Source organism: Phalacrocorax aristotelis, chromosome 1, assembly GCF_949628215.1.
Source record: "Phalacrocorax aristotelis chromosome 1, bGulAri2.1, whole genome shotgun sequence".
Taxonomy (NCBI): Eukaryota; Metazoa; Chordata; class Aves; order Suliformes; family Phalacrocoracidae; genus Phalacrocorax; species Phalacrocorax aristotelis.
Genome location: NC_134276.1, coordinates 11,124,318 through 11,138,296, shown reverse-complemented (window position 1 = coordinate 11,138,296; position 13,979 = coordinate 11,124,318). Strand labels below are relative to the sequence as shown.

The following is a 13,979-nucleotide window of genomic DNA, read 5'->3' as shown; positions in this document are numbered from 1 at the left end:
ATGGTGTTTGGTCCATGCACGAGCAACATTCAACATGACCTGAGAAAATGGCGTTGCCTGAGCAATCTGGGAAAAAGTCTCAGAAGGCGGCATATGGATGCATCCAGGTGCAATTAAGAAGAAAAACAATTAAACAGAACAACCATTTGAGAAATAGCTAAATTTTATGATTCCAGAGAAAAAGAAAAAAAAAATATTTTCTCTTTCTTGAGGCTAGGAACTAGATTATTGGTTTTGCAATGTCATTTTTCTTTGAGATGGTTGTGACACACAGCAATGCTTGAAGAGCATTCATTCAAGCAATCATGCTTGAAGAGCAAGGAGCAAATATTTTGATTGAGATTCTCAACAAGTTTGAGATTTGAGAACAAAACCTAGGTTTACCAGCGAACACTTTTCTTTCGATAGGGCAGGAATCTGCAGGGTGCTGGCACCTGCTGCTGTGCCACAGGCATAACACAGAGCTGTTTCTGCTTCTGCTTCTACTTCTACTTCTGGAGCAACCCACTTGAGTTGTCTACAACCAATTTAGGATGTCTATATGGGTCTGACTTCCAGGCACTGCAGAGCAACCACCTTTCTGAAAGACAACTCCCAAAAAATGGCCTCCTGCTGGGCCCTCTGACAAAGTAGCCTCTGAAAATTTGGACCAACACTGTTGGCCCACAACTCTTCACAAAAAAAAACCACAACCCAAAACCAAAGAGAAACAACTGTTGATGAATACAGTTTCTGCTTTGTAAACCTTCCTGTGTGAAAAATCAGAAAGGTTGCGGTTTCTTCAAATAGGCAGCGTTTAAAGAAAGGGCACTGCCACCACTGTTTAAAATTACATCCAGCTTAGGCCATGGAAATTGGTTAACCTGCCTAAGTAAGAAGAAATGCATGGATACATCAGGTCAAATACATCACAGTTTCTCTCGGATAAGTGGAATCCACACCGCAGACATCGTGTGGAAATAGAAAGGGAGATGGAATCAGCCTTAAACCAAACAAAGCTACAAGAGAAACCCAGAAATTTCCTTTCCAGCCCATGTGCTAAGGCCAAAGCACTGCAAGGAAGAAACTTTCCACCAAAGCTGTCCGGACTGCTATCTGCATCAGAAATACCTGAATCCAGACAAGGTGCTGAATCCAATTATTTTGCATAGGATATTATAACGTGCTAATTCTGATGCACACACGGGAGTGCTGGTGGCACTCTGGTCCCACCTCTGGTCCCACCTCCACCACGCACCTGTGCCTCGGTGCGCAGACATCGAAGGAATGGCACAACACTGACGTCTTCTGCACACTGAATCTCCCACTGCATTCAAATGTTACCCATACCGAAACCACGCATGTTTCTGCCCCCCTCCAATGGTCGGCTCAGGCATAGATATTTGAGACAATAACCACTTTTCAGCTAAACAGACATCAACTCAAACCACTACGGTTTCAGCTTTCCAACTCGGCCAGTTCAGTTGCCACAGCTGGGAGTCCCTCAAAGGCTGTTGCATGTTTGGAAACGTCCAACTTTGCAGGAACAGACCAATTTAAAGGTCCACAGAGCAGAGATCACTATTTAAAGCTGAACTGTTTGCTTTTGTTTATTTATAACAAAACCATTGATTGTTAATCACATGTTTGTTTGTTGGAAAACCAATGCTCCAAGATAAACACTAAGTGTAAAGACCATTCCCAGAACACCAAACGGTATCAGGAACAGCACTAAAAATGTAAATCAGAAACATCAAAACACATCAGGATTTCAGCTGGAGGAACAAACAGCCCATTATTTCTGTGCCAGAAAAGAGGTTACCCATAAGCCATCAGTTAGCCGCACAGTCATCTACAGTCCAGCCGTTATTTATATCCTGGAGAATGACAGACACCACTGCACAGTATCTGTTGAAAATATCTTCATGGCAATCAACATACGGTAGATTAAATGAGGTATCTCTTAATGCAGAGTTTCGATAATCACCTTGGAAAAGTGCCTTTTTAATATCTGGCATTAGAGGCAGAAGCTCAGGAAGAGGATCATTTCATTTATTAGCCATTTTCCTATGTCAAAATCATAAAAAATAATTTTAAAAAGTTGGGGGTTTTTTATAGCCCCCTTCACTAATAGAGGTCCATGCTCCCCTTGGGAGAAGCATATTCCCTCAAATATCTACCTCCTGAAATCCTTATGGATACAGGGCTTCCCTGAAGCATCCACATCCACTGGTTGTCAGCATAGCTTTGACTGCAAAGCACCTACGCCAGCCCTGAGAGTGGTACCCTCAAGTTCCCTGATTTTCATGCATATTCGAAGGACAGGTAATCACACACACTCAGCACACTTCCAGATTAGGAAACAGGCACAACAGCTCAAGCCCCTTGCTCCAGTCACATAGGAGACCCCTACATGCTCCAGATGCCAACTCTCACTGCCCTCTGTACCTGCACGATTTAGGGCAGGAAGGTTTCCCTCCAAAGCAATACTCACCAGCATTACTGGCCTAAATTTCCAAAGCAGAGGGTCATAACAGTTATGTTTCTCACCACCATTGCCGTGGCTACCACTCAAAACTCATCATTTATTCACAGTTCAGGAATTTGGGTTCAGTCTTCAAAATTACGTCTAGATCTTGAAAAGTTAAATGGAGACACTGATCATGAAATGGAGGCCAGTAAGGCAGGGGTAAGAATAATAACAACAACAGTGTCAAGATTCCATTATGTTGTTGAAAACCGTAGCCACTAGGAAGAGCAGAGACATCTCTTGACGCTTCACCCTTCTCCATTTGTTCTCCTGGAGTCAGGATCACCTGCAACCCAAGGTCAAGCGGCAAAGCCTATACTCTCAAATTCTGGACAGAAAGCAAACACCACATAAACACCAAACGCTGGTTGTGGTAAATCACCTAAATACATGAGACAGGCTCAGGCTTGGTCCCTCTCACTGTGCTTTCATCATGTCTCACCCCAGTTTGCTGCCAGCCTTCTTGGTCTGGACTTCTCCCTGCTTGCTGGGAGCCCACACACTAGTGGTGCCACACCAACTCCCCACAGCCCCAGCAGTTAACTCTTCCTAATGGGAGCTACCCCATCCCTTACACACTCTGACAAGCAGAGAAGTTGTTAGCAAGGTGGACACCTCACATCAAACAATGCTGAATATCCAACTTAGCGCTCGCCAATGCAAATGGGGCAGGTCACACCTCCCCGAGCTGCTCATCCACATCCTGGAAACATAACCAGCCTCTGGCTCCATGTCTTCTGTTTGTGTGCTGGGAGGGGAGAAAGCAGTGCCAACTACTCAGTATCATCCCACCAGATACCCCTCTGTGCCTCCCAAACTCAGATGTGGCTGTGCCGAGCTGCTCCGCCGCTCTGCCCCATGTCAAAGGTCCTGTGCCGGTGGGCAGCATCCAGGGGCTGCCCCTGCACAGGGGCACATGGATGTTCCCTCTTACAGAGTCCCACAGAAGCAAAATCACACCACATGCCTCCCAGCCACATGCTCTTCGTTTTCCCCTCTTCTGGCAAGAGATGGGGAAAGGTCCTTCCTGAATAAAAGGACTCCACCCTAAATAACAACTATTAGCTTGGGCTCAGTGAGGTTCACTGCTGCTGGATTTAAAACCTCAACTTAAAAATGAAGTTTCACTTAGCAAGGTTCTGCTTGCATACAGCTTTTGTTCCTCAAGCTCCTCTACACACCGGTTGAAAGTCAGCTGCCATTTCCATCTGACTGCTACAAATCTCCAGAAAGGTAAAAAACAAACAAACAAAAAAAGCTGTGTCAGAGAGCATCAGGTCAAAGACCAAAGTCATCAGGAATAACTTTGCCTGATCTGAAGCTCAACTGTTTCCTCTGTATTTTTACTATGAAAGTATAGAGAAAAGAAGTAAGAGTTACGAAATAGCAATGCATCAGCTTACCAAAACAAACCCAGCGAGATTACAAATCCATACAGAAGGGGGAAAAAAGCAGCATGTCTGGCTTGTGAGACTATTATGGATCAAGAGAAAATGTCTGTGGCTGTAACATATTTCTAAACCACCTTTATAAGAAAAGGCTCTCAATAGCTTTTGGCATATGAAAGCCATTATGAGGACTGCAGTAAAATTAAGTATACTGTAAAAGAGCCATCACACATGCATCCCTAGAATTTATGTTCAAATCCTACTGTACTAAATTCTGTATTCTGTGGCTTTTCAAAAAAAATTGTTTTATTGTATTAAATGAACTATACGATATATTGTTTCTCTGAAGAAAAAGTATTGGTAGGAACAAAAAGTAGTTCTTTTAACACTAAAAAAATGGTTCAAACTTTTAAAATGCTTTCCGTAAGTGAGCACACTTCTAGTGTGAGTGGGGGTGTAAACACACACATGTACAACCCATTGCATCATGCCCAGCTGCCCTCATACCTCATGTAACCACACAGCCTGTGACAGGTACAGTCATTTAAGAGTTTAAATCCTTGTTGCTGTGTTCCTAGGGGATATCCTAAGGTCTAATGAGGTCTCAAAGAACACAAAAGCATTCTTTTTTTTTTTTTTGACATGCAAAAATATTGCTCCCGAACAGACATTCCTCAAGTGTATATAAACGCACCCTCTGCGTCAAGCAGAACAAGCAGACATGCTGCAGGCGTGGAAGTAACACAGAGAGAGCTGCACGCTCACCTGCAGGATCAGCGATGGGCCACAACGTGCGGTGCATCGCCGTACATCACCGTTTGAGACCAGCCGTCACAGCCTGACGCTCCTACCAACTTCTTTGCAATAGCTGCAGACACTCTACACAACTAAACCAAATTATATTCAGGCCCATTTAATGCCACAGCTTGGTGATCACTTTACAGCAGGATAAGCTACCGTGGCCACCAAAGCAGCTGTCCCAGGCTCACCCCCTTTTTTTTTTTCCCTTTTTTATGGTGGGTTTTTTTTTTTATTTTGTTCTCACTGGGGATTGAGCTGCCCTATTGCAAATATGCCTGCGAACAAAAGGGAGGGAGGGAGATGGGAACGGGTGCCTGGGGCAGGCGGGAGGGATCCTTTCCATGTCCATGGCAGCTCACACTGTTTGTCAAACAACAGCCGGAGTTGAGGCAACCAAGATGGTGTGTAAAGAGCAGAAAGTACCTCCGAGAAACATACTGAACACTATCAAAATACCCAAGCCTTAAACAGACACATGAAGTATTTAAATGCTTTCACACCCATAACAAATTTTGTTTACTGCCCAGCATTTAAACAGCTTTTTCTTTACTATTGTAAGATTGTTCCCAAACAGTGTGAATTTGATGTTGCAATGAATAGTAGCACTTCAACTCCTATTTACAGCCCATTCAGCAACATAATTCCACAAATAGCATGCAGGATTTCCACACTTTATGAAATAAAACCCGTTCTTGGCTCAAAAGAAGTTGTGCAAATTAGCTGACAAAAATCACTTCCTCTTGTTTTTCCTCTCTGATAGAAAATTAAAGGAAAAAGAGAATCATTAACCACGTAATATGAAAAACTTTATTAAAACCATTAGAACCACCAAGCATTGTTAACGACCCTGTTGTAATTATATGCAAAATGCTCAGTATCCAAGGAGACAGCGCAGTAATGAAGTTGGAGGCTACTGTATAAATGCACCTTCTAAATCACCATCAAGAATGTCTATGCCAGAGGGACTGGCCAGTTTATTAGTGTGTGACACCCTGATCACTTAGACATGCTACAGCTTAAAAACAAAAAGCTAACAAGCTACTTTTGCATAAAGGACCCTTTTGTCTGCCCTGTATGAACAGCCGCTTCTTAGCATCTTGTTAGAGTTCCTCTGCAGAGTTGCAGATTTCTCTAAGCCCATATTCACCTTCATGAGAGCTGTTCAGAAATCTGTAATGATGGGCACTAATTAAATGACATAACCAGCAACAAAAGAAGCAGAGATGCTGCCCTTAGCTCCAACTTCTCAGCAAACTGAAATGTGCAATAGGAGAAACACTGAAACTCTGCTCTTCTCTGGAAACTCTTCTTGGGAGCCCGTTGGTCGGAAATCCGCATTAGCACCAAGCTAATGGATAAACTCAAGCTCACTTATGCCCACATTACTAAAAGTAATTTAAAAATGAGTACTTATGCTCCGATATCAACAGCTCATTCTCAGGGATGTTTCCTAGGAGGACAAGCAGGTCTACAGTAAGGAAGCCAATGCAAAATAAAGTGCTTTTTGGTGTTAGCACTTAGATCATCACACCAAATCCCTATTTTTTAGGCTCAATTTCAGCAGCATTCATTTATTCTCCTGATTTCTGTGGCAGCTTATTCTGCCCAACAACCACTGAATATAAAAGCCAGGTTCAAGCACCCTGTCACTTTATGGATGAACTTTGGTATTCCTCCTTTCCGGTACGTGTGACAGCCTTATAGGAGCACATACCTCAACATGCCTGCTGCTTCCATCGGATGCCCCTGTAATCTTTCTCTGTGACCTTTACATTCCTTTTGGATCATTCTTTTCCATGACTGTAACACCCTATATATAAGCAGATAGCCTAAGCTACACACAGTATTTCCTGAGTGGCCTCAGGCAGAGACAGCCAAGTGCTAGAATAACCTGACTGCCAGCTCCTGCCCAACGGCACATGCAGTCTTACAAACTCTGTCGCTTTTCTGGATGCTCTCAGGCACTGTGCTGATTTTGTAAAAAAGGTTCCATCATCTTCACGCTGCCTCCTCTTTTGTGCCTTGTCTGCTCAGTTTTCACAAACTTTAATCCCTTCCTGCTGTAACCCTTGCTGCCTCTGTATGCAGATCCAAAAGCAACTCGTCGCCCTTCCCTTTCCATCCACACTGCTCTGGGGGGGTCTTGCATCATTGAAACAATATTAACATCTTAAGAAAATTCTGTCGCTTTTCTTACACTCCCCCTCTTCCAGATCGGTGTGGGGCTGATCCTCATTTCTTACCACCACAAACAGCATCATCTCATGAAAGACTTCGCTGCTTTGTCTGGTGTTCTCTCCTCTAAAGCTCTGAAGCTCACTTTCGCACACCACAATAACTGATCTTGCCCAATTAACCTTTTTAGCTGGCTCCTATGCCTAAGACTGTTTCTTAAAAGGCTCTACAATTTAGGGCCATAGCTTCCTCTCACTACTCCTTTTTCTCTCTCTTCGTCAATATATCCCAGTTGTACAGCATGCCCTAAAGGCAATTTCTGCACTCTAACAGTATATCTGCAAATCTGGCTCATAGTACCATAATTATCTGATGCTTCCATAGATCTCTCTTTAGATTGCTTTCTTTAAACCCCCTCTATAACTTCATAAATGAGTTACCAGACTGGCTAAAAGCTTTATTTTCTAAAGGTATCGTCTTGTACTCCTGTACCTGAAGCAGCTGTGCACTCAGCGCGGTTAAGCAACTGAACTTTCTCATTCCCACTCCATTTTACTGTACTGTCACCTCATCCACTTCACCAGCACTGTTTTTCTCTTTTGCCTACCACCAACAGAGACCACAGCAGTAGGATCCCTGAAAGATAATTTTCTTGACATCCTCAGAGTAATCAGCACCAGCAGCCAGAGGACAACTCCAAAGACAAGGTACTTAAAGCACTAAGCTGTCTGCAACCCTGATCTGTATCTGGGGGATGAAAAGTTTCAGAGGCAGCATTTTGGTGCAACACATGCTGAAACTGATGTGGGAGTTGACAGTGGTTTTACAGAAAAGCACTGGCAAAAACATTTTCATCAGCATTTTTTCAGCAAAAATAAAGTAAGTAGAAAAAAAGCCCACCTTAACATGAAAATAATAGGGGGGAAAATGGAAATCAACACTAACAAAAGCAACATATGGGTTTTTTAAATATCCCAAACAGCTTAAAGTTGCCCAGACTTCTGTATTCATTAATTGCTCAGGACAGAGATTTATTTATTTATGGCTCAGAAAAGAATTCCCAGCTCAGAGGCTTTCCAAAGAACAACCCTCCCCAGTTCTGCATGGCCACCTCGGCCAACTCGCCCTGCCGTTTCTTATTCTGATGCTAATGCAGTTCAAACAACCCAACCCCGCATTTTTTATCTATGCAATAAGCCTATCTTTAGGTCACTTATTTGTGTCAGTTTAAATCACAACATTCCCATAGAGAAAAATCTCATAATTTTATTTACTTTTGGGGACAGAGAGTGGAGAAGAAAAAAAGTTCATTGTAAAAAAACACATTTTTGTTTGTGGTGCCTAATTCAAGCCCCAGTGAAATCTGAATGAATTTAAACAGCAGTTGAGCCATGAGAAACAACACATTTTAATTAAGACTTGCACAGCTACCTTCAAGACAGAATAACCTGAAAATATCTGACTGTACATAGGCATATCATATTCTATAATTATATATATTACTAGGTCTTATCCAAAGTCTGCTGGAATGAAGGCCGAGATCCCATTGATCTCTGTAGGCTTCAAATCACTCTCTTTTGAAAAATAAGCCTGGCTTCTGCCACTCCAGCTTTCACAAGCATCCGCAGGGGGATATTCACAGGGCTTCTCACAAGAGGGAAAAACCATGAAGTTGAAGCCATCCATGAAAGGTACTGGATTTATTCCAGATGTGGAACTGGTTTTAATTAATTTGGAAGCATTTGAAGTATTCGCTCATTAAATATGCTTTGCATTTCACACGTGCACGTAAGAGAATAAGAAAACCCCAAATTGAAGCCAAAATCATAACGTCTTATTAAAAAGTCTCTGACACCAATTTTAGCAAAATTAGGCTCACATGAAGACAAGAATTACAATACCGTCAAAACACACCACACCAATACCCAAAGCATGTGGTTCCTGCACTGTGCATCCCCAGGAAGCCTCACCTGGACCTGGAGGACTCGCTGGCTGGGAGCTCTCCCACCTCCACTCAGCGCAGCACCTCTCTGCCCAGGATACGTCCCAGCGCGCCCATCTCCATCACCCAGGGCAATACTTTCAGTTCAAGATATCTATCCTCTAGAAAAGGATGAAACAACTTTTCGTAAATCTGTGTGCCAAATCTTCATTACTGGTAAAAATTTTTGCATATGATCATACAGAAGAAGATTCAAGCAGTTAAGAAGGGAGGAAAGACACTTCCTTCAACCTTGGAGGTCTCGAGCCAATGCCTACCAGCTCACCATTCAGCTCCAGTTAAAGCAATCTATGAGCATAACACGGTCATCTACAGATGTGAGACGCAAACAAAAAACTTAGGGCCTCTTGCTTTTGTCAAGTTCACAGCAAAAAGTTCCACCACAGAGACACCAGAGGGAACCTGGATGCCTGCACCAAGGCTGGGCCCGCTCCCATCCAAGCCAGGCAGGAGGGAGGTTGTGCACAGCGACACTCAGGCAGCTCCACACGCAGAAGACCACAGACCCCCCCCAGTGCAAAGCACAGACAGATTTCTGTTATATCTAAACTTGCAATGGGACACCGTTCACCCAGAAGCGTGGATTCCTTGAGGAAGAGGCCCTATATCTGCCCACCCTATGCCCCACGCGACCGCCGCTGGATGCTTCCAGCATCCCTAGGATCCAGATTAGGTCAGATACTTCCACCGCACAGTGTAAGCTCCTACGTAGACATCACCGCATCTGGTACTCCCGGGTAAGAGACATTAACATACCGCAGCTCTTGTCTCCCCTCTAGTGGCTGACCCACCGCAACCGCCTGCGTGTCTTCTGCTGCCGCTGCCAGCGGCACGAAGGGCTGGAGCGTGTCCCCTGGCAAAGCCACCACAAGCTCAGCTTCCACGGCTCCCGAGCCCAGGCTCGGTGCCACAGCCAGGCAGGGATGTTGTTGCACAAGGAAAATGCACAAGGCAGAAATGAGAACATCTGGGCAGAAGCACAGCTCTTCTGCTTCCAAAAGAGCCCAAGACTCCCGGTTTTGAAATACGGTGAGCAAAATCTCCATTTAGTATGAAGAACCGCAGCTAGGTTCAGAACACAGTTATTTTTTATTATTATTTCTCAGAATCAGGTATTTGGTGACTAAGAAACACTCAAACTTTTCCTCCGCAATGCCCAAGTTTTCTATCAGACACTGATGATTTTGTCACCAAGGGTCAAAATTAATTCTAGTGACCACCAGACAAGTCAGTGTCTCAGTGATCTCTAATCAATTTTACCAAGTGCTATCAAACTGTGTGACACTCTCCTGTTCAAATACAGCATACAAACATTAAAAAAAACCAAAACTTCACATTTCTTCACAAGTCATCTTTTTTTTTTTTTTTTTTTCCCCTAAGAAAACAAGCAGGAACATTCAAGTTTCTTTCCTTTGGTTGCCAGTGCTAAAATATGCTAACAGCATTAAGGCAAGGGACGACTTGCAGAGCTCACAATCTGTATTCAGCATAATTAGCAGATGCCAATTTAACTTATTACTGCTTCTTCCTTTCTATATTATAAAAAGGATGTCAATGAAAACCTGTTATCTAAATGATTGTTTTCTCAGTGCTGATACAAAGCAACAATCATGGGAAAATAGAGTCACAGAGCATGTGTTAGGGAAGATCTGATTTTGAAATGACATAAACAGCTACAGTAAAGAAAGAAACTAATGCCTGCGGACAGGACTTTTCTCTCTTCCTTCACGCTTGGCATTTTTAGACTGTTTTTAACTAATTTTATTTAGTGGCATTCCTAGTTATTCAAATAAGCAGTGCAACATTCAAGGTAAAGCGATATTAATAAATGAGGTTGCTCAACTGTTTCAGCCACTGATCATTTCAAAGCATGAGAAATTAACACCCTTAAGATGCCTTTTCTATGCAGAGAACTAACAGCGAAGAAGTAAGAACACAAACACCTGCGAAAAAAACCCAAAGCGAGTCCTAAAAATTCAGCCTCTTCCAAAACGCCAAATAACGACTGTGCCACAGCTAAGGGGACAGTTACAGAGTGCCTTTCTCCTGCCTGCAAAGCTGAAACACATTTTATAAAACAAAGCCCTCTTGAACTAAGAGGCTGTTGAAAGATGCATCCAGCACGCACACAGAAAAAAGCAGTGCACACCAAGGTTATGGATTAAACAGGTTTCTAACACATAAAACAGTGTGTCCAGGCATCATTTGCTGCTACTTCTGCTTGGTGAAGACACCACCCCGCTAACATTTCTGCATATTAAAATGCAGTGCAAAAAAAATATTTTCATAAACTATCTTCTAACTCTCAGGGCTAAGTTGAAAAGCCTTGTAAGGCTATGCTTCTCCACAGCTTTAATCGATTTAAGCTATAACTTCATTTGTTATGCCTAACAGACAGCGTAAACTTCACCCTTCCCAAGAATTAAGAAAAAAATAACATTTTGTACTCTCTCATAAGCAGAGTATGTAAAGCACAGAACAGAACCGCTGTACGCATACCCCCAATTAAATTGGTCTCTGTGGAAACTAATAACTTTCCACAGTATGCACTGTAATCCAAGTAATAATTTTAAACAGGCATAAGCTGCAGTGTGCTGAACTAAGGCATTCTTACCTTGCAAAGAGTGCTTGAAGATGGTTAGTTACAGTAAAAAAGGAGAACGTGCATGTTGCCAAGTATTTCCCATGCAAAGGGGATATGCCTTACCCCACACATGCGCACGCACGCACTAACTGGGTGCGTGTGCTTCCTAGGTAGAGAAAGAGGACGAGAAAAGATAAGCAGCAACGATAATGCCTCGGCTTTACGTCTCAATCAGTAGCAAGTAAAGCTGGAGGAAACACTTGAGATGAAAAGCGGAAATATTCCAAGAAACAAGGGGGTTTTTTCTCCTCTGGATGCAAAGAGCTTTGCTTGGGTGACCTATAATACCTTAGCACAAAAATCTTCATAACCCACCTCCCTCCTCAGCCAATTAGTTGCACATGTCAAATGACACTGCACAAACAATGCACAAAGCCTTTAACAAAAAATATTTAAAAACCCCTTACCTTTTAGTCAGAATAAGTGACAGATAAAAGGCATGAGAAACTCAGTTGGCACAGTTGCTGTACATATTTCTCTGCGGACTTCTCTTTAGTGGTCCCAAAAGCACTGAACATAAAAAAACTCCAGCCTGCCTGCTTCATTCTTCAGCAACAGAGATACATGCTGTCACGGTAACACAGAAAAGCAAAAAGAACTACAGATCTTAGTTTTTAACGCCTTTGTGCTTATGGGGAAGAAAAAGGGAGCGGGGAAAGGGACGAACAGAGCAAACACTTTTTCTAAGAGAAATCTGGTGTTGGCTGTAGAAGTAACCACAGCACAGAACCATTCAGTTTGAATTTCCCTGTTTGCAAGCTCCTTGGGGAAAAAAAAAAAATAAAATCAGTCTTCAGGGAAAAAAAAATCAAATGGATGGATGGGGGAAGGGAGGGGAGGAGGAGGAGGGTACCGCTCCTATGTGACATACATATGGAATGAGCATTAGAACAATGCTGACAGGACAGCTAAGCAACTGCACTCTGGGGCAGCAGTTTTCAAAGCAGAGCTTTTGCAGCTTTGCAGAAAGGAGAAGAAAACAATAAAAAAAAAAAAAGCCCTCCGCAAAGGGGGAAAAAAGAAAAAGGAAAGAAAAAATAATAGAAAAGAAAGGAGCTGTTAATTCAAGAAGAACTACCAGACTTAAACAAAAAAATGAGTTGCCTGATTTCTGAAAGGGGGACGGGTGGGAAACGCCGCGACAGCTTTCCAGCGATGCAAGCAGAAGCCTTGATGTCTAGTGCACTTACATTTTATGCGGCGCACAGTGGGTCCCCTCCTCCCCGCCTGCTTCCCTCCTTTTCCCTCCCTCCCTCCCTCCCTCCGCCCTCCCTGCCTAGGAAGCTCTCCCTCCCAGGGGACAAGAATTCCAGTGGACCCAATTAACACTGTACTTTGCTGGCTCCTTGGTATGATCAATATTAAATAAGCTGAGTTTTAGCAGCACTGAAAAATAAAGCAGCCATGTAACGTGTGGCTGAAGGAGGCTGCGTTTTTGTCCCCCTGCTCCCCCCGTCTCGAAACGATCCAACGCAGAGAAAAAAAAATTTAAAAAGCATGTGCCAGCGCTAGTGACACAAGCTGCATCAGATATTTGTTAGAAACTTGATGGAAGCTGAACATCCGTTGCTCATTTCACTAGCTTCGGCAGTACTTTAATAAAGTGGATTTACAAATCAATGGAAGGAATCCAAAGGTTCACAAACAGGCTCTTTCATCAGGTCCGCTGCCTGACCGTACAGGAAGTTTGCTGAAGGGGTCTGGGGGCTGTTTCACCAGCACACTTGTTTTCAATGGACTCCCAACAACATGGCTTGTTTGGTTTGGAGAAAGAAATGCAGTAAGAGGTTCACTGCTTTAAGGGAATGCTGCCTAGTGTGTTTACTGCTTCATCCCTGCAGCACGTGCGACAAGGCACCCTACAAACTGCAAATTATTTCAGTTTGGAGGGGAAGTGGTTGGGAGGCAGTAACCTTCTTTGGTCCTGTTTTCCCTGATCTATCAATCACAGATCGCCATGTAAAAACAATCTACTACAGGCTCTCTCTATAGAGGAAAAGCAATTACTAGCATTAACTCTTGCCGTTGCGGATTAATACAATACAGTCCACAACTGACAGAGTCTGCCTCCAAGCCATTAATCTAAGAATAAACGGGTGGTTTGCTTAAATCCAACTGGTCTGAAATTCTCAGGTTAAGAGCTCCCCTTCTGCTTTCCGTATCTCTATTTGTGTTTGTGAAACTTGGTGGAAAGGAAATAAAAATATATTTATTTGCTGGGGCTAGGACAATTCCAAGCTAACAATATCCATCAGTGAACCTGCCTACAAACACAGGATTTCACCGCCCATAGCTGCTTTTCCTTTTCTGTTTTTGGGGTGGCCGTAGTCTTCCAACCAAACCCAATAAATAGCACTAAGCAAGATCCTTGATTGAACAGCTGGGTTGACCAGTGACTTGAATCCATCTTGTTAAATTAATGTGAGATTGCATTTCCATACGAATAAGATCAATTAAAAA

The 13,979-nt window shown here is 43.1% G+C and overlaps 1 protein-coding gene across 1 annotated transcript in view; it reads right to left on the bottom strand.

Annotated features, from left to right (window-relative positions):
* Positions 1 to 12,775, bottom strand: part of FAT3 (FAT atypical cadherin 3) — a 362,856-nt gene extending 350,081 nt beyond the window's left edge. Inside the window, exon 1 of the mRNA XM_075081104.1 lies at positions 11,927 to 12,775. The gene's annotated coding sequence lies outside the window, so the exon portion shown is untranslated. The remainder of the gene's footprint in view (positions 1 to 11,926) is intronic.
* Positions 12,776 to 13,979: the final 1,204 nt, after the last annotated feature.